Source organism: Trichechus manatus, unplaced genomic scaffold (genome assembly GCF_000243295.1).
Source record: "Trichechus manatus latirostris isolate Lorelei unplaced genomic scaffold, TriManLat1.0 scaffold00151, whole genome shotgun sequence".
Lineage (NCBI taxonomy): Eukaryota > Metazoa > Chordata > Mammalia > Sirenia > Trichechidae > Trichechus > Trichechus manatus.
In genome coordinates, this window is record NW_004444087.1 from 4,522,644 (window position 1) to 4,544,556 (window position 21,913).

Here is a 21,913-nt window from a genome sequence, read left to right on the forward strand (position 1 = left end):
TACAAGACACTACTGCAAAAAAACAAAAGAGACCTGCATAAGTGGAAAAACATACCTAGCTCATGGATAGGAAGACTCAACATCGTGAAAATGTCAGTCCTACCCAAAGCGATCTACAGATCTACAGTGCAATCCCGATCCAAATTCCAATAGCATTTTTTAATGAGATGGAGAAACAAATCACGAACTTCATATGGAAAGGAAAGAGGGCCCTGATAAGTAAAGGATTACTGAAGAAGAAGAACAAAGTGGGAAGCCTCACACCATCTGATTTTAGAACCTAGTACACCGCCACAGTAGTCAAAACAGTCTGGGACAGGTACAACAACAGATACATAGATCAATGGAACAGAACTGAGAATCCAGACGTAAATTCACCCTCCTATGAGTAGCTGATATTTGAAGAAGGCCAAAGTCCATTAAATGGGGAAAAGACAGTCTGTTTAACAAATGTTGCTGGCATAACTGGATATCCATCTGCAAAAAAACAAAGCACAACCCATATCTCACATCATGCACAAAAATTAACTCAAAATGGATCAAAGACCTAAATATAAAATCTAAAAGTATAAAGATCATGGAAGAAAAAATAGGAACAATGCTAGGAGCCCTAATACATGGCATAAACAGAATACAAACCGTAAGTAACAATGCACAAACACCAGAAGAGAAACTAGATAGCTGGGAGCTCCTAAAAATCAAACACTTATGCTCATCAAAAGACTTCACCAAAAGAGTAAAAAGACAACCTACACACTGGTAAAAAATTTTTGGCTACAACAAATCCGATCAGTGTCTAATCTGTAAAATCTACAAGATACTGCAACACCTCAACAACAAAAAGACAAATAACCCAATTAAAAAATGGGCAAAGGATATGAACAGGCACTTTGCCAAAGAAGACATGCAGGTGGCTAACAGACACATGAAGAAATGCTCACAGTCATTAGCCATTATAGAAATGCAAATCAAAACTACAATGAGATACCATCTCACCCCAACAAGGCTAACATTGATCCAAAAAACACAAAATAATAAATGTTGGAGAGGATGTGGAGAGACTGGAACACTTGTACACTGTTGGTGGGAATGTAAAATGGTAGGATCACTTTGGAAATCAATTTGGCGCTTCCTTAAAAAGCTAGAAATAGAAGTACCATACGATCCAGCAATCTCACTCCTTGGAATATATCCTGGAGAAGTAAGAGCCGTCATATGAACAAATATATGCACACCCATGTTCACTGCAGCACTGTTCACAATAGCGAAAAGATGGAAACAATCTAGGGCCCATCAACGGACTAATGGGTAAACAAATTATGGTATATTCACACAATGGAATACTACGCAATGATAAAGAACAACGATGAATCCGTGAAACATCTCATAACATGGATGAATCTGGAAGGCATTATGCTGAGTGAATTTAGTCAGTCACAAAAGGGCAAATATTGAATAAGACCACTATTATAAGAACTCAAGAAAAGGTTAAAACACAGAAAAAAACATTCTTTGATTGTTACGAGGGTGGGGAGGGATGGAGAGGGGTATTCACTAACTATATAGTAGACAAGAATTATCTTAGGTGAAAGGAAGGACAACATACAGTACAGGGGAAGTCAGCACAAGTGGACTAAACCAAAAGCTAAAAAGTTTCCTGAATACAAGCAAACACTTTGAGGGACAGAGTAGCAGGGGCGGGAGTCTGGGGACCTTGGTTTCAGGGGACATCTAGGTCAACCGGCATAACAAAGTTTATTAAGAAAATGTTCTGCATCCCACTTTGGTGAGTGGCGTCTGGGGTCTTAAAAGCTAGCAAGTGGCCATCTAAGATGCATCAACTGGTCCCAACCCATATGGAACAAAGTAAAATGAAGAACACCAAAGTCACAAGGAAAATATTAGCCCAAGAGACAGAGAGGGTCACATAAACCAGAGACTCCATCAGCCTGAGACAAGAAGAACTAGATGGTGCCCGGCTACCACCAATGACTGCCCTGACAGGGAACACAACAGAGAAACCCTAACGGAGCAGGAGAAAAGTGGGGTGCAGAACTCAAATTCTAGTAAAAAGACCAGACTTAATTGTCTGACTGAGACTAGAGGGACCCTGGAAGACAATGCCCCCAGACTCTCTGTTAGCCCAAAACTAAAACCATTCCAGAGGCCAACTCTTCAAAGATCTGACTGGACTATAAGACATAAAAATGATACTTGTGAAGTGCGTGCTTCTTAGCTCAAGTAGATACATGAGACTAAACGGGCAGCTCTTGTCCGGAGGCGAGATGAGAACGCAGAAAGGGTCAGGAGCTGGTTGAACGGACACGGGAAATCCGGGGTGGAAAGGAGGAGTGTGCTGTCACAGTATGGGGAGAGCAACTAGGGTCACATAACAATGTGTGTATAAATTTTTTTATGAGAAACTAACTTGAATTGTAAACTTTCACTTGAAGCACAATTTAAAAAAAAATTATTCTTAAATTCCTGAAGGGGTCAAAATGTTCTCCTTCCAAAATGTGGTCTATCCATACAATGGAATATTACTCAGCATAAAGAGAAATGAAGTTTTGCTCCACACTACGAAATGCATGAACCTTCAAAACATAATGCTGAGTGAAAGAAAGTCAGACACGAAAGGACAAATACCATATGATCCCACTTATATTAAATATGTAGCCTAGGCAAAGGATAGAGACCAAAGTTTACTACTGGTTACCAGGGGCAGGAGGGTTGGGGAAAGAAGGAGTCATTGTTTAGGAAGCAGTGAGTTTCATTCCTGTTTATAGTGATAGGAAATTGGCAACGATTATTGGTGATGGCTGCATAACATGACTGATGTAATTGATACTACTAAACTGTACATGTGAAAAATGTTGAACTGGCAAATGTTCTGTTATATATATTTTTACAACAACTAAAAAAAGAATATTCTTAATGGGATGTAAAAATGAAAACGTCTTCCTTCTTCTGAAATAACTTAACTGATTATAAAGCAGAGCAGCTTCTGACTCCTTAGTTGGTAAGCACTATACTATCTTCCCAGACAGCAGAAGCTTTTTCACAAGCTCCTCAGAGTCAGAAAACAAACAAAATGAACAGTAAGCTTAAAATGCCATTTACACTTTTCCTTTTCCCCAAAAGAAAACACTGAAACATTTTTTTTTTTTTAATGAAAAAGTGTTTAGCATATTGTTTCCCAGGTTGTCACGGAGAGTTCTTCGGAGTGACTCAAACTTTCCTCTGGCTAAAAATACTCACACACACACCCAAATTAAAAAAAAGAAGGAAAAAAAAAAAAAAAAAGCCCTCACAGTCATAACATGAATCACATAAGCTGCTGTGAAAAAAATCTAAGGAAGAAGACACTAAAAATAAAGGGCATCCCGGACAGAATGTTTTTATACAAATGACTGACTTCTATAAACTAAACCTAAAGCACTTCAATTTACACACTTCTTTGGAAGAAAGAGCCCCAATTATTCTTTAAAAAATTAAGTATTCACAGAAATAAAGACCACTGTTTCCGTATGAAAAATTTTACTGTGCTACTAATTTCAACAGACAACACAAAACTCTTGAATTTTTAAAAACATTTCAAAAGTTTTCCAGTCTCTTCAGGGACACGCCACCCCCTATTCCTACCTAGGACACACAGTCAACAAGTACAATTTATTCTTACTGGGCACGATATGAATATATACTTGAACCCCTTTTTGCAAATAAAACTAACTTTATTATTTCATTCATGTCCGTGTTTAATGTCTGCTTATCGGCCTACATCCCTTCTGTCCACTTTAAGAAACACTTCGAGATTCAGTAACACAAAATGATGGACAGAGGTCCAGCGGAGAAGAGCATGAGTGCTTTGCGCTCACTCTGCAGGCTCCCACCTTCCACCTGCACATGTCTGCCCCCTAACAGGGCCCTCCCTGGCTCAATTGTCCACGTGGCCCTTAAAGACAGCGTCAGTGGTTTCTGAGGATGCTGGATGGTGGTGATGTTCACACCTTGTTACTATTCTCTTCCTTGAGGGCCGACATCCGACTCATTGTTTTTATCCCCTATAATTTACTCACTGACAAAACCACACTTCCTAACTGCATTTCTGCACTGAATTTTTTACTGCACTGGCATTATTTACCATTATTAAACCTTAGGTTTAAATAACTATAGTCTCATCGGTGTTCAATACATGCTTAGTGACCTGAACATTTCTTGGATGGATTCATATGCCCCTGAAGTTTACAGACATGAGTGGTGGAAAGAAATGAAGTCTTGAAGTCTGTAAGCCCCAAAGAGTCAGAATCCTCTCAGACTCGAGGAAGGTCTGATTTGCACCCCTAATCTAAACAGTATTAAGATAGTAGGTGAAATGTTTCAGAGGCCTTAGAGAACCTTGGAATTAATCTATAAACCAACATGCTGCAAATAATGTGCTACTACGAGCTTCACTGCCTCCTGCCATCATGTGTCACACAAGGCAAACGGCCCACCCACCCTGTCTTACTGGGGCCAGTAAAGAACCCAACTGCAGCACAGGCCAAGCCAGCTGCCAGAGCAGGCGCAAACTTTGCTTTCAGACTTAGGAATTACACACAAGTGTGAACATTTAAGATAAAACTTCCTGGCAGGGCTTTTAAATTAGATGTTAAGCTTCTTAAGCTACTCTGGGCCCCTTGTTTTATATTACATATGTAATGTTTACCTTACACAATAAAGACAAGAACATAAAGCTCCCTTTTCGTCCCTGAATGCTTTGCACAAAAATGGATTTCTGTCCTACCCCCTCACATAACCTGAACCTTTACTATTTAGAGTGTCCATTGCTAATCCACTAACAATCCAGAAAAATGACCAGAAAATATCAAAAATTACCAGTCGCACAGGGTTACAGAGCTTTAAAGAAATGGCACAAAGCAAAGGAACAAAATAAAACTATAATGTTCCGAAGTAAAATTAGCACACACCCTTTTCTTAGCCATGCTTGCAGTCCTACAGAAAACCTGGAGGCAGATGAGCCTCCCAAAACTGGACGCAGCACTCCAATTCATCTCTATAAACAAGTATCATCACCTAGTAAATTATTTTCTACTAAACAATGGAGAAAAACAATTGGAATTTGCTCCAAAGCACTATAAGTGTTATAAAGATTATAGTATGATGTTAAAAACCAAATGTTCTATTAACTGATTTAGTCACAGACCATGTGAATTGAGACCAAAAGTGAGCCTGACCCAAAACAGGCTGAGGCAGCATTGGAATCTGCAATAATCTGAACTTGCCACAGGTAGACCTCCTCCTGCCTCCAATTAAGGCGGCGCTCAGCCCTGCTGATGGTTCTCTCAGGGGTCTAACGCTCAAAGCCTGCATCTCATCCACGACTTCTCCAGAGAGAACACTCATAGTCTGTCTGCTACGAGTCCAGGTACCGTCACCAGACGACACCTCTCGTGACAAGCCCGGCCAGCCAGGACTTGGAGCAGCACTGCCATCAGCACCCCGCCTGCAGGGCCTGAGAGGCACACACCTACGATGAGGGACCTTCTAAGGTGACAGCACAGGGTTCCAGTTCACACCGCAGCCCCAAAATGGCTCCCGCCTCTACAAAGCTGGGCCCAGGAATCTGATATGCTGGGCGGCGCCGCCACAGCGGCTCTGGGGCCGGATTGGACAGGCAGGCTCAGCACCGGACAGTTAACCTGTTAGTTCCCTAACAAGCTCTCCAAGGAGCCATGGTGCTGGCACTGCTGATAATCAACAGTAAGTTCACTCACCCAGAACTGCATTTATCATTTGTGTTGTAAACAAGAATTGCCTCTTTTAAAATTAAATAAATGATAACGTCCCCTTTAAAAATTAGTACTAAATCCTAACATAATCTCTTTGATTAGATCTTAAGTCTATTAAAACTAAATAACATGGAGACTAACAAACACATTATTTTGCCTATAGAAAAAAAAACATAAATTGGGCTGGAAATAAATGTTTTCCAAAGATCATACCCAATGTAATAACTTCTAGAACATAATAAACAGGAATTGGCTTCCGTCTCGAATTTCATTTTGAGAAAGCAAACAATGCTGGCTTACAAAAGAATAATTTATATTAAGGGACTGAGAATCCTCAAAAATGAAATGATCATTTAAAATAGTAAATCAGAAACAAAACTATAACCTAAAAAATACTGGGAAAGGGCTTTATAGAATGCTACATGTCACACACACGCACACATACACACACACAAACACACACACACACACTTGAAGACACATTTAAAAACCTTCTAGGAAAACACCACACTAAACTTCATGGTAAATTCTGGGGAATGGATGTCTACTTTTCACTTAACCCCTTATGTACTGTTTGAAAAAACTGTTTAAAGAGTATTTGTTTTATACTTTAAAAAAATTAACCCAATAAATATTATTTTTCAAAAAGAAGGACTAACAGTCTCTGTTTGCACGGCAGTTTGACCCTGGCACCTCTTCATGTACTGGGACAGGACATTGAGCTTGGAGGCACAGTGCTTGCCCACCGTAAGCTGGGAGTAACAGTAGCACCTACGCCTCAGTAGTGTTATTACTGGGGACACAGGTGAGACTGAACCACTCATCTGTGCCTGGCATCTCATAAAACACTAACGGAAGGTTGCCGTTAGCAGCAGCAGCAGCTCTGTGTTAGGAGGCTGTTCCCAGCCAAGACGATGCAATGATGCAAGGTTTCTTTACTTTTTTTTGGAAACGACAAAATGACAGGAAGAAGAGTAGGCTAAATGAGCTTGTTTACATCAAGAAAACAGCTCCACATTTGGGATGGTTAAGGTTGTGTATCAACCTGGCTGGACCATGATTCCCACTGGTCTGGCAGTTATCATGTAGTTTGGCAGCTGTGTAATGATGTAATCACTTCCTTGATGAGATCTGATATAATGTAATCACCTCTATGATGAGATCTATGAACAGCTAATCAGTTGAATGGGAGTTTCACTGGGGGTGTGACCTGCATCCAATATAGGTGGACTTTCTGGCAAAGCTCACTGGCTTTGCTCGCTCTGGATCCTGCATCTGGCTTGTCACCATCTGACCTCTGGTTATTGAGACTTGAGCCACCAGCCTGCCACCTGACCTACCAATCTTGGGTTCATCAGCCCCTGCAGCTACGTGAGTCAGGAGAAGCCTCTAGCCTGATGTCTGACCCACAGACTCCGGACTTTCCAGCCTCTACAACCGCGTGAGCCATTTCCTTGATATAAATCTCTCTCTACATATATGTATATATATACATATATCTACACCACTCATGCTTCATTGGTTTTGCTTCTCTAGAGAACCTAGCCTAAGACAGCGTTTTAAGGAAAATAAATGACTTCTATGTGAAGATAAAAGGAGCCCTGGTGATGCAGTGATTAAAGCGCTCGGCTGCTAGCTGAAAGGTTGGCAGTTCAAATCCACCAGCCACTCAGCAGGAGAAAGATGTGGCAATCTGCTTCCATAAGGATTTACAGCCTTGGAAACCCTATGTGGTGGTTCTACTCTGTCCTTACAGCGTTGCTATGAGTCAGAATCTACTGGATGGCAATAGGTTGGGTTATGTGAAGATAAGTTATCACAGGCTTACATCTCCCAATGATAAGCACTCTAGATATTTCTAAGAAAATCCCGCTCCCTCTAGCTGTGATATTTATCATGCTGTTGCAGCCAACGCCCAAGGTCAACTTATATTTTTTGTACATGTTAGTGTAAAGGATCTTTCTTATTGGAATACAGAAAGCGTAGATTATGTCCGGTTACTGTATTTTCTTCAAATCTGGAGTGTACTGAATTTCCTTATAACCAGCGCGACGAGCAGTGCCGACAAGGACATTTCTAGTCTGCAGCACATGGCCTTCAGCAAACCAGCCAGCTCGTAGTTAGTGGTAGTGGCGCAGCCACCACCATGTGCAACAACGCTCCTTCCCTACAGTGAGTAGGTACCAGATTTTATTTCCTGTTGAACATCTCTACCTAATCACCCACAAGTTACTAAAACTCAACAGGTCCAGATCAGACTGAGTTCGACCCCACAGGCCTGCTCCTCCTGAGACCATCTCCTGTCACTCATCCATCCCAAAGCCATTCCACTGCCCCTTCAACCTGTCAACCTGGCCCGCCACCTCTTGCTTGGCTTTCTGCACATGCCCCTGACTACTTTCCTTATCTTCAGTCTTGCCCCCCTCATACCAATCTCTTTAGGAAATGACCAGAATGACCAATCTAAGAGTCTGACCACCTCATTCCCTTCAAAGACCTCCTGTGGCTCCCACCATCTTCGGGGCATGACCCAGGCTTTGGAACATATTGGTCCCTTCTCCTCCTCCCTCTTAACCTCCAAACCCACACCTTCACACTCCAGACACAGTTGTAGGTACCTCTCCTCCCCACGCTGCTTACCTGCCATTCCTCTACCCTTTCCCTGCTATGAGTGTCCTCTTTGTCTGGGATGCCCTCTGTATTTCTTTATTCCCCTGGTCCACTTCTACTCCAAGCTCTGCCTGGCTGACTTCTGCCTACCCTTCAAACTGAGCTGACACACCACCTCCAGGAAGCCCTCTCAGACCTTCCCTTCCCCTGGCTGAGTTAGGGGCCAATTCTAGGGCCAATCTGGTATTACCACTTAACACAAATTATAATAATTACTTACTAATAAGTCTTTCTCTCCAGCTAGACCCTGAGCTCTCAGAGGGTAGGGACTGTGCCTTATTCATCTTTGGATCTAAAACTCACTTATAGGACAAACGAACACTTTGTATATTCCTACAAAAAGGGGAGGACCAATTCTATACACCATGCTAGCTTTGCCATTAAGCTAAAAAGACTCTTGAATTCCCCTGACCAATCTCTGCTCCTTGTCTGAATACAGCCTTGGAAAAACTATGTCCAAAGTGATATAAGAATTTATATGAAACATTAGGGCCATGTGTCCATAGTCCTTCTTGGTTCTGTCTCCTAATGGATTCAAAGCACTTTTTGCATTCCCTCATCTAACGAGAGCAGTTGCCTGTCAGCTCCGCTTCATTTCCTAATTGGGAACAGCAATTACAGGATTTGACTTGTCTGTAAATGTAAACAGCTAGTTTATATCATTTTTAGATCACCCTTTTAATGCTTTGCCCCAAATATAATGCAGCAGGCAAGGGTGACTATTTTCAAGTTTGTAAAGGTTTGCAATGTAAAAAGCAGGTAAAGAAATCATTAAACAGATCTGCTTTCCAAATTCTAGATACACCTCACTCTTTCCAATAATATTAAATAAAATTCAATATAAAGTAGACAGAATGACTAAGAACAATGCAAAGCACCCCAACAAAGCGCTGCTTTGTTTGCAAGTGCACACCCCTCGGGAGTCCTCCTGCCCCCGCTGGGAATCAGGGAGCCACTCCCGTTACTAACACCACTAAAGTCCCTTATCTTCAGCCTTATTCTTATTCTGTACAAACGCCAGAAGCACCTGTTACAGAGATCTTACCCTCCTAAACTAAAGCCCCCCAATACACTCATTCAATCTATTATGCTAAGCAAATAATCTGAGAAGCTAGACTATATGAAGAACGCAGCATCAGGACTGGATATTAACAACCTGCGATATGCAGATGACACAACCTTGCTTACTGAAAGTAAAGAGGACTTGAAGCACTTACTAATGAAGATCAAAGACTATAGCCTTCAGTATGGATTACACCTTAAAATAAAGAAAACAAAAATCTTCACAACTGGACCAATAAGCAACATCATGATAAACGGAGAAAAGACTGAAGTTGTCAAGGATTTCACTTGGATCCACAATCAATGCCCATGGAAGCAGTAGTTGAGACATCAAATGACATATTACACTGGGCAAATCTGCTGCAAAAGAACTCTTTAAAGTGTAAAAAAAGCAAAGATGTCACTTTAAGGACTAAAGTGCACCTGACCCAAGCCACGGTAATTTCAATCACCTCATATGCTGGGGAAGCTGGACAATGAATAAGGAAGACTGAATAATTGATACATTTGAATTACGGCGCTGGTGAAGAATATTGACTATACCATGGACTGCCAGAAGAACGAACAAACCTGTCTTGGAAGAAGTACAGCCAGAATGTTCCTTAGAAGCAAGGATGGTGAGACATCGTCTCACTTAACTTTGGACATGTTATCAGGAGGGACCAGTCCCTGGAGAAGGATATCATGCTTGGTAAAGCAGAGGGTCAGTGAAAAAGTGGAAGACCCTCAATGAGATGGATTGACACAGTAGCTGCAAAGCTGCAACAATGGGCTCAAACACAGCAACAACTGTCAGGATGGTGCAGGACCAGGCAGCATTTCATTCTGTTGTACACAGGGGTCACTAAGAGTCGGAACCAAAATGACGGCACCTAACAACAACATGACCATTCCCACGGCCCCTGGGACACCACACAAAAAACAAAGCACCCAACCTAACCGGCATGCTTAATTATAGACATAATTAAAGCTATAAAACCAACTAACGAATTGTACAAGGTACTTAATGAAGTAGAGTCAATTACAACATATAATAATTGTAAGCAGCAACATTATGTTCTGTATTTTTCATCTGTCAACTGTGAGTTTACTTTGTCCTGATGAAAGTCAACGAATTCAATCGCAGGTGTAGCAGGTCTCCTCCCCTCTATCTGAAAATCACCCGGGGAAAGCATCCAAAATAGCAGTGAGTTCCAAATTTAGGAAGCGAAGCGAAGGAGAAAAAAATGATTGTTTTCAATCCACTAAATGCTACTGCAGCCCTCGTGCAGGCAGCAATGACACAATTACCTGCTGGAATACTCACAGCTGCTGCGGTTTCAGGGCCAACGTAAACCCGACCTCACTCTTGCTTTCCAACCTTGGTCTCCAGTTCCCGTTCTGCCCCGTGAACTTAGACGAGGGAAGTCCTATTCTGGTGTGCTCAGGACCACTTGGCCTGACCGTCAGTGGGCCTTGTGAAGCTACTGCAGTCCCTGCACCCTCGCCTCACCTTGGAATGTTTAAGGAAGGGCAAGAACTGCAACCCCTGAAGTACAGTTCCATCCTGTGTTATGCTTTAATTGCTGTTGCTGGGAGCCACTGAGTCAATTCTGACTCATAGTGAAGCACCAACCTTCCAGTTAGCAGACAAGCGCTTAACCATTGAACCACAAGGGCTCCTTACCAGTGCTTCTACTACTAAAAAATGCTGCCTGGCATGTACTGTAAGTAAACTCAAATTGATGTTATGTTCAGAGCTGCTAGGAGACCATCTAGGACCAGGACAGACTGATTATGAGCTGAAAACATACGCCATTAATATCAGCATTCTTTTAAAATAGGTCACCCAGGAATTTCCGGTTAAAAATGGTGCACTGAACACAAATATTAGCCTTCACAATCTTCCAGACACCCCTCTAAAAAAGGGAGGATTTTTTAAAAGGGCATATATCCACAGAACAAAAATAAAGGGAGAAAAGACAATAGTAAGAAAACTTTGGAAGATAGAAAGCAAATGGATGAATGGAAACTGACTTAGAAGAGCAGAAAAAGCTGAATCATAAGTTTGCATTGGAGAATGCTGACAAATAATCCAGTTTTCATCATGGAACCTACAAAGGCTCAAGAATCAGTGGCACCCATTTACCTTTGGAAGCAAAAAATCCAGGATGAATCGATTGCTGCAAATCTGTTTGAGAAGCAGTTAGCCAAAACCACAGGATCATCTCAGTTAATACAGAAAAAGCATTGATGCAAATGGTTAAGTACTCAACTACTAACCTAAAGGTTGGTGGTTTGAACCCACCAAGTGGCACTACAGAAGAAAGGTCTGGCAATCTGCTTCCATAAAGATTACAGCCAAGAAAACCTTATGGGGTAGTTACCATGAGTCAGAACCTACTCAAAGGCAATCAATTTTTTTTTTTTTCATGATAAAAACACTCAACAAACTAGGAATAGATGCAAACTTTCTCAACATGATAAAGAGTATTTATGAAAAACCTACAGCTAACATCATTACTAATGAACAATCTGAAACAGAAATGAAGAAAATGATTCCATTTATAATAGCATCAAGATGAATAAAATACTTAGGAATAAATTTAACCAAGAAGGTGCAAAACTACAAAATACTGCTGAAGGAAATTAAAGAAGATCTAAATAAGTGGAGAGACAGCCCATGTTCATGGATTAGAAAACTTAATATTGTTAGATGGCAATACTCCCCATAGTGATCAACAGAGTCAATGCAATCCCTCTCAAAATCTCAATGGTCTTTTCTGCAGATATGGAAAGCTGATCCTTAAATTCATATGGAATTGCAAGGGGCCCTGAACAGTCAAAACAATCTTGAGAAAGAATAAGGTTGGAGGACTCAAACCTCCTGACAGTAATCAAAACACTGTAGTACTGGCATAAGGATATAGATCAATGGAATAGAATTGAGAGTCCAGAAGTAAACCCATACATCTATGACAAACTGATTTCTGACAAGGGTGTAAAGTCCATTCAATGGGGAAAGAACAGTCTTTTCATCAAATGGTGTTGGGACAACTGAATCTCCACCTGCAAAAGGATGAAGCTGGACCATTACCTCACACCATATATAAAATTTAACTAAAAATGGATCAAAGACCTGAATTTAAGAACTATAACTATAAAATACTTATAAGAAAACATAAGGGTAAATCTTCATGATTTTGGATTTGGCAATGGCTTCTTAGATATGACACCAAAAGCACAAGCGACAAAAGAAAAAATAAACTGGATTTCATCAAAAGTAAAAAATCTTGTGCATCAAAGGACACTATGAAGAGAGTGAAGATACAACCCACAGAATGGGAGAAAATATTTGCAGATCATGTATCTGATAAGGGTCTGTATCCAGAACATATAAAGAACTCTTACAACTCCACAATAAAAAGACAAACAACCCAATTAAAAAATGGGCAAAGACAAGGTTGAGTAAGGACAGTGTTGACATGTAGTGGGGTTGTTAACCATTGTCATAGGGCAATACGTAACTGTTTAATGAGAAACTATTTTGTTCTGTAAACCTTCATCTAAAGTGAGAATAGCAGCACCACTGGAAGAATGTAATTGACGTCACTGAATTGTACATGTAGAAATTTTTGAAATGGTATATCTTTGGCTATGTATATTTTCACAAAAAAAAAGGTCCTCCAAGACCAAGGAGGGAGAGTGTTGACATGTCGTGGGGTTGTTAACCAATGTCATAAAACAATACGTGTACTGACTGCTTAATGAGAAACTATTTGTTCTGTAAACCTTCACCTAAAGTACAATAAAAACATTTTTTTTAAATGGGCAAAGGACTTGAATACACATTTCTTCAAAGAAAGTTTACAAATGGCCAAAAAGCACGTGAAAAGATGCTCAAAATCATCAGTCATCAAGGAAATGCAAATCAAAACCACAATGACACACCACTGTACACCCACTAGTATGGCCATTAAAAAAAGGGGGTGGGAACTGAGTGAAACAGACACAAAAGTACAAACATTGTTATGATCCCATTTATATGAAATATCCAGAATAGGCAAATGTATAGAAACCAGCATTTATCAGTGGTTACGTGGGGCTGATGGGAAGAAGAGATGGTGGTATTATTTAAGCAATACAGAGTTTTTGTTAAGGGTGATGAAAAAATTTGGAAAGGGATACTGGTGATTATTGCACAATACAGTGAATGTTGCTAAAGCCACTGAATTGTATACATAAAAATGGTTGAAAAGTTTTGTTACACATATTTCACCAAAACAAAAATTTTGAAAAAGAATAAAAGAACAAACAAAAAAACGGGGGGGATATAACAAGTGTTGGGAAGGATATGGAGAAATTGGACCCCTCATACTTTGCTGTTGGGAATGTAAAATGGTACGGTCACTGTGGAAGACAGTTTGGTGGGTCCTCAACAAGTTAAACACAGAATTACCACATGACCTAGCAATTCTCTCCTATGTATATACCCAAAAGAATTGAAAACAGGTATCCAAACAAAAAGTTGTACATGGATGTTTACAGTCGCACTATTCACAATAACCAAAAAGTAGAAACCATCCAAATGTCCATCAATGGATGAAGAGATTTGACATGCAAAGATACCAAATCTTAGTTCCCATATGCCCTGAGGAATAGGAATAAAGTACAGTAATATCACTGAGTGCTTATTACATGCCAGACTCTGTTCTAGGCACTTCACATGTATAATCCAGAGGCCAAGACTGCACACCTGTGAGGTAGGCAGGGATGAAGCAGGGCCTGTCTGATAGTCAATGAATACTTGTTTCCTCTGCCTCAGCAGGCAACTTCAAAGTGCATTCTGTCAAGGTGATGAATTTACAGAAACACCAGTAAATCCAACTGGGGGACTTTGTATTTTAGAGCTGCCTGCATTGCTGGAACGCCAGGTGTCAAAATGGGTGCTCCTGGGTCCCCTGTGGGGCCAGGATGCCCCTTCAACTCTAAGCCAAGGGCCCTCATCTTGCCAGGAAGCAGGGCCCCTCCTTGAAGTCCTGGATAACTGAGCATCTCAGCTGCTATCCCAGCTGCATGGGTTGGCACCCGGGATGCACCTGTAGACCCTGCTCCGGGCACCGCCCCTCCACCTGAAGGATGCCGGCGCTGCAGGACAGGTCAGCAACAGGCTCGCCTCCTGGCATCTAGAGAAGGCTGGCCTGGGGCACCCCGGAGCCCAAGATGTCCCCGTCGCGTGGGCGCTATAAACCACCAATGGGGACACAACCTCCGAGATCTGCGCGCCCGGGAACCAGGTGCAAACACCCCGCGAAGACGTCCCATGGGAGCCGCCGTCCCGCCGTCACTAGGGGCGCGTTCGGGACCGGGGCGTCGTGCGAGGCTGGGGCTTGGCCGGCTCACCGGGCCCACTAACACGAGAGGAGTGCAAGAAAGGATAGGGAGGCCAGGGGGTCGAGGGTTAGGGGTAGGGGGCCTGAGGGGCCGAGGTCCGCTGCCTGGCTCAGGGGTCTGCAGAGCCGAGCGCGCCTCCGCCCGGCGCGCACGATCTGTGGGGTCTGGGGACACAAGGGGACTCCGGGCCTGTGGGCCGGACCTCCCCTCACAGCGGCCGTTGGCGGCCAGGCGGCCCGCGCCTCCCAGTCCCGGCTCCCCGGGCCCCGTGGCTGGCCTCTCCCCGCCGCCCCGCCACAGCCGGCGTGAGGGGAGGCCCCACCGGCCGCAACGCTGGGCCTGGCGCCGCCCGTCCGGAGCTCACCTGCCACTCGCCGCTGCTACCGCCGCCGCTGCCCGGACAGACGCCACACTGCCCAGGCCAGACCAGCGGAGAAGACGTGACCGCGAGGGCCAATCGCGCGCCGCGCCTGAGGCCGAGGGCGGGAGCAACCCGCCCTTTCGACCACTCACGAGCGCGCCACCTGAAGGCTCCCGGCCAATGGAGAGGCGGCGTACCTGCGGGCCCGGCCAATGGCGAGCCGGGACCCCGCCCGCGCGGGGCGCGGGAGGGAGCGGAGCTCGGCCCCGAGGAGGAGGGGGAGTGGGCGGGGATAGGCCTGAAGAGGCGGGGCGCGGAGCGGGATTGGGCGCAGAGGAAGCCCGGTCATCCGAGTCTTCGGGCTGGGCCGGGTAGCCGAAACGTGTACCTTTCCTTCCCGAAGGTTCCCTCCGGAGGCCGCCAGCACCGCACCTGGATGACAGCCTCCGCGGTGACCTCCTCGCCCCGACCCCCTCTCATCGCCAGTCTAGTCACTGAAGCATCAATCACCCCGCTTCGACCCTGCCCTGGGGCCCACTATCCAGGGGGAACCCCATTTCTCGTCTGGGTCGCCCCTGCTCTGTGTATACCCTTTCCTCTGCCTGACCTTCACGCCAATACCTGTTCGTTTTCCTCCGACCACTCCGCAGTCTGCCCGCTCCCGGTTCCCTTCCCTAGTTTGCTCAGCACCGTCGGAAATTGACGACTTAGCGTTCGCCTCCATGAGGCCTGGCGTTGGGGGTTTGGTCGGTTCGGTGTCTCCAGGGCCAGTGTAACTGGGCTGCAGTTCCCCGCTTCTCCTCCAGAGTCTGGATACCCAACTTAGGGTGAGAAAGCCTCCTGCCTCTGGGGTTCTGACTGGTTTAAACGCTACCTCTTCACCCTTGTGGAATTTGGCTGCAGGATCCTGCATCCGAAGGAATAACACAAATAACAGGCCACCACACTTGTGTAGGGTTTTGTAGTGATAAAGTCCTTCCCTTTTATTCTCTCTTCGGAATTTCATAACTTATTTTGTGAGATTGGTAAAGAGGCTATTATTATCCTCATCTTACGAAGGCGGAAACTGAGGTTCAAATTGGTTAAAGGTCAGGCAAACGTCAAAAGACTCAAAAATCGAGCCATTAATATTGAGTTCACTGTTCATACCAGAGTGCCACACGGCTTCCTTAGGAGACTTACATTGCAAAGGAAAGGAAAAAAAAGTTGTATGTGTCGTTTTTAATGAGGAACATAATTTATATTTATAATATAAATGTGTGAATGCAATTTTAGCTCAGTTGTCTCTAAGGAGTTTATACGTGTCCTTTTCGTTTCTCTTAGCTTATAAAGCTCTCACAGCACAATGGCTATGTCTTCTGGTGAACTTATAAAGTCCCAGCCTTAGAATAAATTTTACAGGTGCCTTTTCATATAGCGGGGATAGGTGTGTAACAGAAAAAGTGGCAAAGAAGGGAGAAGGGAAGGTGGTTGTCTTTTTCAGTGGCTGAGGGACTTGTAGAGTTGGAGATTCCGATTATTTCCAGACCTGCAGTGTCCCATACGGTAGGTACTAGCCACGTGTGGCTATTAAGCACTTGAAATGTGTCCAGTCCGAACTGAGATGTGCTATAAGTTTAAAATACACACCAAATTTTGAAGACTTAGTACGGAGAAAAAGGAATGTAAAATGTCTCACTAGTATTTTTAAATACTATTACATGTTAAATTATAATATTTTAGATATAATGGTTAAATAAAACATATGATTAATTTAATCTCTTTACTTTTTTGAATGTGGCTACTAGGTAATTTTAAATTTCACATATAGCTCATATATTTTTGTTTTTTTTAAAGATTTATTTTATTGTATTGTACTTTAAGTGAAAGTTTACAATTCAAGTTAGTCTCTCATACAAAAATTTATACACACATTGTTATGTGACCCTAATTGCTCTCCCTATACTCTGACAGCACATTCCTCCTTTCCACCCCTGATTTCCCGTGTCCGTTCAACCAGCTCCTGACCCACTCCACCTCCTCATGTCACCTCTGGACAGGAGCTGCCCATTTAGTCTCATCTTTCCACTTGTATAGCTCATATATTTCTATGGACAGCGCTATAATAGATGTTGGTGGGAACTTCTTGATAAAGATTGTGCACTGAAGACAGATCACAGAATCAATCTTCTTTCTCAAATAACTATGAAATGACAGAGAACAGTGAAAAAAAAAAAAAAAAGCTCACCAGCAACAACCAACAAAGAAGGGTACAAAACCACATGTCATATGACCAAAGGAAGAAACAGAAGATTCTTGAGAGGCTTAGAAAGACTCCTCAGTAGAAGCCAGATAATGAAAGGAAGTTAACAAAATCCTGAGGATCTTTACGAATAACCTCCGTCCCCGCCACTTTGCAGAGGAATAGCCGAGGGGTGAGGGGGGAGCATTGGGAAAAGTCCTGGAAAAGCCCTTGAGAGTAGAAGCCCCAACTTTCCATCTTAGGACTGTGGTAATGCCACAGAAAGGCCAAAGTCACCCAATATGCACCAGCCTTCTGACTGCTGACTCAGTCTTAAAATGATTTAAGACTCCCACCTGCTCCCACCCCTAGCTAGGAATTCTAGAAAAGCCAGTTTCACTGTCCCAGTGAAAATGGGCCAGACTCCCAAGGGCTCACCATTTTGGTCTGTAGGCAGAGAGAAAGTAGAGTAAGAGGGCAAAAATATATCTGGCAAAAGCAAAACAGGGACTCAGAAGAATCAAAGGCAAAGGAGAAAATCATTAAGACAAGATACTGTGAGGGGGCAGGAAGCAAGGAGTTAAGAAGCAAGTTGAGAGAAGTGATGAAGCTGCCCTCCACCTGGCACACTTAATGATGAGGAAGAAGCCCACAGATCCCCTTTAGTCTCTTCTGTCTGGGGTGTGTGAACCAGGGAAGGCCACTACCCTGGCTAACTGAGATGATGAAAGAATCTGGACTGAAAGGCAACTTAGATGGAGCTACTTGCTCATGGGACTCTCATCCACCCTGACTGGCTTTCTTCTCATTTGTGTTAGCTTTATCTGGATTAATCTGGTTCGTACTGATATCAGATGGTTTGAACTGGCTTGAACTGGTCTGTACTAGTCGAACTGGTTCTGCCCAGTACCAGTAGCTGCTCTAGGCCCTTCAGTACAGCGATCAAATACTGATCCCTACAGAGCATCTAGTCTGACTTCTCCAGGAGGTAGCCAAGGCCCTGAGAAGGAAAGTAACTTGCCCAGGACACAGTGAGGAAATGCTGGAGAGGGCTGCAAAGCTCAGCCTCTTCTACCACACACCTTGCTGGCTCCTTCCTCCTCAACTTTACCTCAGAAACTCTCCTTCCCTCTCCCTCTCTCTATTGGCCCACTCTTTTTTTTTTGTATGGAAGCTACACCTACTCCATGCAGCCTTCCCTGCACACCAGGCTGACATTTTTTTCCCCTTATATCAAGTCCAGATGCTTCTTGCCCAGGACAACTCATCTATATGCTTCTTACTGGGACTAAACAGATTTAACACATATTTATTGACTGTCCACTATGTGTATTCCACAGTGGGATACATCATTGAGAAAAACAAGCAAATTCTCTGCTTGCATGAACTCTATGTTCTAGAAGGATGAGATATGTAGTAATAGATATGTGAGTTTGTGTGTGTCATGTACTTATACAAAGAGAGTGTGGTCATGAGAATGTGATAGTGCTTTGGAGAAAAATAAATCAGAGACAGGCTTAGGACATGGGAGAGGGTTATGAATTTAAATAAGATCGCCAGGGAAGGCCTCACAGTGATCACACTCTGCAGAACTTACAGGGAACCAGCAGATAACTCAGGAAAGAACATTCTTGGCAGAGGGAACAGCAAGTGCAATGCTCTGAGACAGGAGTTAAGGAAAAGCAAGGCTTTCACTCACTATTCAAGAAAGCAGAACGTGTATGGCCTCTATTTTTCTAGATGAAAAAAGAAGAATTCTTCAGGCCTGACAGCTAGTCAGTGTGAGATAACCACAAGAGGAACTTGACCAAGAACCTGATTACAAAGTTAAATTACAGGAGAGGAGAGACAACTACACAACAAGAATAAAAATGAATACTCTTTGTTGAGAAAGAAAACAGTGGCTTATGGTGTTGCAGGAATGCAGAGACTAGGGTGGGAAATGCACTCAGGAAATGATTTATTAAGGGAAAAAATATATGTTGTATGACTCCATGCTTATATAAGCACACACGCATGCACACACATATGTATACAAGGCACAGAAAAATGTTGCTAGTAGTTATGTCCAAGTAGAAGAATTATAGATTGTTTTTCTTTTCTTATTTTAACTTACCTGTATTTTGCACAATGAATGCAATAGAAAAGTACTATAAATATGCATGTATAGTCCATTATCCAGAATTAACAACTAATAATATTTTGTCATATTTTCTTGTTAAAGTTTTATTTTTTCAAAGAAATAAAACTAGACTCCAGGTGAATAAAACCTAAATGGAAAGGAACACTCTGATGTCTAAGAAGATAATGAAGGGGACTGTCTTTGTTTCCTAGTGGTGGGGAAGGATTTCTTAAAACCTCAAAAGCACAAACCACATGGTGAAACACTGATGGGTCTGATTACATCGAAATGAAAGATGTCTGTTCAATAAAGGACACCAGGAACAAGTCAATAGACAGATGATAGATCAGGAGAAATATTTATAATGTTTAAAACTGACAGGGGAATATACAAGGAACTCCTGCAAATGATCAAGGAAAATACAGGAACACAATAGAAAAATGGGCAAAGATATGAACCGGCAATACATAGAAACAGAAACCTAAATGCACAACAAGCATATAAAGAGGTGGTCAAACTCATTAGTAATTGGAGAAATGCAAATTAAGGTAACTAGATACCACTTTTCACCCACCAGATTGGCAAAAATTAGAAAATGGATAATGCCACGTGATGGCAGGCATGTAGAGGGAACAGGAGCCCCTATGCACTGGTGGTGGGAGTGTCGGCTCGGCAGCCATGTGGGAGAATGACCTGCAGGACTTATTAAGTTGAAAAGTACATCAAGCCACCAAAACCAAATCCACTGCCATGGAGTCGATTCCGACTCATAGCCACCCTAGAGTAGAACTGTCCCCTAGAGTTTCCAAGGCTGTAAATCTTTATGGAAGGGAATGCCACATCTTTCTCCCATGGAGTGGCTGGTGGGTTTGAACTGCCGACCTTTCAGTTAGCAGCCGAGTGTTTTAACCACTGTGCCACCAGGGCTCCTCACCCTGTGTAGTGGGTTGAATTGTGTCCCCTGAAAAGATGCTGAAGTCCTAATGCCCGAGTTTGTGTATGTGACCTTATTCGGAAATAGGATCTTTGCAGATACAATCAAATTAACATGAGGTTATACTGGGTTAGGATGGGCCCTAAATCCAATGACTGGTGTCCTTAGAGAGATTCAGACACACACACAGACACACAGACACACACACACACACACACACACACACGGAAGATGGCCATGTGAAGACAGAGGCAGAGATTGAAGTGATGTGATCTATAAGCCAAGGGACGTCAAGGATTGCCAGTGATACCCAAAACTAAGAGAAAGGCATGGAACACATTCTCCCCTAGAACATTCAGAAAGAGCATGGCCCTGTGACATCTTGGTTTCAGACTTCTAGCCTCCAGAACTGTGAAGACAATAAACTTCTGTTGTTGTAAGCCACCCAGTTAGTGGTAATTTGTTACAGAAGCCTCAGGAAACTCATACACGCTGTGACTTCACAACCCTACTCCTAGATGTATGTCCCAAAGTCCATTCACACGCGTCCAGAAGAGGACATGAACAGGACCTTCCTCCTGACACCTTTGGGATTGGTGGCCATTGGAGGCAATGGAGGTGACTACCATTGAAGGCAAATTGGAATATCTGCACACTGTGGACCCCACTGCAGTGGTCACAAACAGTGGACTGGAATATCCAGCAACAGGGTAGAAACAAAAGGTCACATAATTTATCATCCAAGCTGCACACTCTGAGAGGCAAAAGGGGCCCTGTTAATAATTATGTGGGGCAACAGGTATAAACTGGATTGTCCCAGACAGACCATGATGTTTACATAATACCATTTAGGTGAATGAAAAAACACACCCAAACAATACTATATGGTTTATAAGGACACTTAAACTAGAAAGATACACACACCAAACATATAATATGGTTGCTATGGAGGGAGATCCCCAGTCTCATGCTCAGCCCTCTACTCTATCTCTAACCACTGCCAGGAGGTTAGTATAGTTTCCCAGTCCATTTTACATAAAAGCAGGTATCCATAGGCAATGTACAATCCTGTTTTTGTGTTTTAAATGTCTGAAGAGAGTATCACCATGTATATACCACTCTGTAGCGTGTTTTCACTCTACATCATGTTTTCAGATCCAGCCCCTTGATATATTTGGATCTAATCCATTGCTTTTATCAGGTGCGTTATACTCCATAAGAAGAACAGACTAAATTTTATTTACTCATTCTCTAACTGATGGACTTTTAGACTGTTTCCTGTTCTTCACTATTATAAACAATACTGCAATGAACATCTGCATCTCTTCTTGGGCACCATGCAATAATTTCTCAAGGGCATTACCCAGAAGTAGAATTTCAG

The 21,913-nt window shown here is 42.9% G+C and overlaps 1 protein-coding gene across 1 annotated transcript in view; it reads right to left on the reverse strand.

The window, feature by feature from the left end:
- Nucleotides 1–15,317, reverse strand: part of SUN1 (Sad1 and UNC84 domain containing 1) — a 57,420-nt gene extending 42,103 nt beyond the window's left edge. Inside the window, exon 1 of the mRNA XM_023740252.1 lies at nt 15,259–15,317. The gene's annotated coding sequence lies outside the window, so the exon portion shown is untranslated. The remainder of the gene's footprint in view (nt 1–15,258) is intronic.
- Nucleotides 15,318–21,913: the final 6,596 nt, after the last annotated feature.